At 42.3% G+C, this 3,015-nt stretch overlaps 1 long non-coding RNA gene across 1 annotated transcript; it reads left to right on the forward strand.

The window, feature by feature from the left end:
* Window positions 1-234: 234 nt before the first annotated feature.
* LOC118936737 (uncharacterized) lies at window positions 235-2,701 on the forward strand. Its single transcript, XR_005034217.2, has 2 exons — window positions 235-561; window positions 1,306-2,701. It is a non-coding gene; the product is annotated as an uncharacterized LOC118936737 (long non-coding RNA).
* The last annotated feature ends 314 nt before the right edge of the window (window positions 2,702-3,015 follow it).

Consider the following 3,015-nt stretch of genomic DNA (forward strand, 5'->3'; position numbering starts at 1 on the left):
GCAAGGATACAGTTACTGCCCCTCATTGAAAGAACTGACATTGAAAACTCACATTATATCATTATATTACATTATCAATTATATAAATGTCAGTTAAAGAAAGTTCAAGTGTGAACTAAAAATGTAAATACATTAAACAATTTCATATAGAGAGGCATACACTGAAATACACAGCAATGCAAATAATCTATATATTTTCTAGATAAGTCTACAGTACTTCGGTCAGTGCTATCTGGGATCCTTGGGACGTCCCTACCCTAAACCCTAAACCCTAACCTTAGCCCCTACCCTAATCCTAACCATAACCCTTACCTAACCCTAATTTTAAAGCTAACCTTAACCATTTTAAATGTATACTTCAATGGGGTAAGGACGTACCAAGGATCCCGGATATTTTTTTCTCTCTATTGCGGCAAATTAGTCTTGATTAGCGCCACCTAGCTGCCAGTGACTGACAGCGGCACTGCTAATGCTGGTGATGCACAGGCACAGTGCAGCAGTTATCAGAAACAGCTCCCTGGCAAGTAATGTCGAATTCCAGCCTCCTCTGGTGGAGTTAAGGTAACAGTGAACCATATATTGTTGTTCGGTTATTGTTTTTAGCCGCCGTTACTTAACATGTTACAAAGTATCATCACATTGAAGCTAGCTAGCTAGCCAATACCTACTACCGCTATCGTACTTGCTCAGTCAATTAGCTAGCTATCCACGTTAGCTTGAAAACATATTATTTTAACTAACGGGGAGAGGTCATCATCTGTAGTTTGACTGGTCAGCCAGATACATGTAGCCTAGCTAGATAGTCCAAACATGTTATACATACTCAATTAAACTTTTTGATAAGAGTCTTACATTGTATTATAAAATGTTAGAAATGATGGCTTAGCCATAAGTAGAATAAAATATTGCACATTGAATTTGCTCTGACCTGCTCCAACCAGAGGAAATGTCATGAACTAAACATTGCATGCATGAACCATATGATTCAGGAAGAAGGCTTGACTTGATTTTTCCCAGCATTGTTCATGTGTAGCCTTCTCTTCCACATCATCCTGTCCTGACCCACTCCAAACCTCTAGCCACTTCATATGATAGGTCATCCTTTTGTGAATCAACACCATATTTCATGTAGTTTGCCTTGCACTGTACAAATGTGCTGCTAACCAGAGAGGTGTTCAGTCAGTCTCTTCTGAACAGACTAGTATGACATGACCCAGGGTGCACTACACTACAACACACTACCACATTACGTGTCCTGGATCCACACACATACCCTCTTTAATTCAACCCCTCTGTTCTCTCCAGACCTGCCATGGTGAACTGACAGTAAGAGAGGAGCTGAAAGAAACCAGCCAGCACTACTCTGCCCTGGGTGAGAGGTTTGATTTGGGCCGGGGGAATTGGTGGCCCAGCAGGTCTGCCTGGTCTGCTTGCCTGCCTGCGTATCCATCGATGGAATTGTCTCTCACCTCTGGCCAGCTAGCGGTTCCTCCTGCCTCCTCCTTTTCGACCTACCGACCGTCAGTCCGCTGAATGGTAATTCCCCCTGATAACCTTGTGGGAGCTGGGAAGGCAGAGAAGGGGGAGAGGGGAGGAAGAGCGAGAAAGGCTCCCGCTCCGTTGGTCTGAGCTTGGTGAGGTGATCGGTGTGTGGACAGGAGCCAGGCCAATCTAGCCATCAAGTGGGCCGTCAGCCGCCCAGCCAACGGGAGACACACTGCTAATGCACGGCATCGGTCACCAAGCTGCTGAAACAGCCATGGGTTGTAATTATATCTCAGAGCAGTGGCCAGGGCAGGGGGCACAGAGGGCAGGGAGCGAAGAGTGGAGAGGCCTCTGGACAGGGGTATTGGACTGGAAGGAGAGTCAGTGATTTTGCCTCTTTGCTGCCATTTTGGTCAACACAATCGCAAGAGCCTAAAAAATGAAATGCCCCACCAATATTTCAGTCTGTTTTTTAAAACTAAATAAAGGTAAAATAATACAAAACACGAGATCAGTTTTCCAGGTTTAAACAGTGTATTTTTTTTTACACTATTTATGTAGGTTAATATTTCAAATATGAAAAGACAGGCATTTGTCAGTGAGTAAAAAGAACAATGCAAAGAACATCTGGAGACGTTGAAACAAACAGCATGTCTGGAGTCCAGCCACTGAATTAGCCTTCTCTCTAATATTACTAGAAACAAATCTGGTGAGTTGGTTGTTGATTCATGAATATGGAATGGCAATCATTACATTTCATGGTCATTACAAAAGTATGTCAGAAGACGAAGTCCTACAAATAAACAAACTTTGGGCATTTTGTTTTGATGATTGTAACTCCTTCCCAGGGCTCTAGGTTCATGCCCACCAGCCGCACACAACATTATTGTTGAAGAGGGAAACACTTAAGAGCCATTGTTTTCTTTGTGTTGGAGTTTTTGATGCCTGGCTGGTGAGGAATGTGTTCTGAAAGTAGCTTTCCCCCCTTCTGCTACACATCTCTAGTCATCAACTTTAACTGTCAATTCACTATAATAGGAAATTAAAAGAGCTTTGTAATGTACGAGGTTGTTGTTTGAATTATTAATGTCTTACATTGAAAAAGTCTTCATAGAAATGTGATAGAAACTATATATTTGTAAAATAACTGTAAAATGTATACCGTAATATAAAGTAAAGCATTTTAAAACCTCCAAAATAAAATTGAATCACTCGATCAGTCAAATGTGTCATTCTTGCTATAGAAACGTCCAAAACCGATCTAATGAGTTCCTAGGAAACCTAACTCTTTCCTCCGTGCTGTATTTCAAACGTTAACCCCCAAGAGTCCTTTATTGCATCCAAGGTAGTACATGTACTTGATCTTCATTTGACCACACAACAAAGAGTCAAGTATGTGTTGCTGTGTGTTTGGTCAGTCATTCTCCCCGGGCCTCTCCCAGAGTATTGGCTTCCGTGGAGCTTTTGGCGTCAGCGGTGGGATCAGTTATTCCCAGTCTCACCTACAACACGGTGTGTACATTGTTGTCT

The sequence above is a fragment of the Oncorhynchus mykiss genome, chromosome 19 (genome assembly GCF_057628025.1).
Source record: "Oncorhynchus mykiss isolate SJ-2025 chromosome 19, ASM5762802v1, whole genome shotgun sequence".
NCBI lineage: Eukaryota > Metazoa > Chordata > Actinopteri > Salmoniformes > Salmonidae > Oncorhynchus > Oncorhynchus mykiss.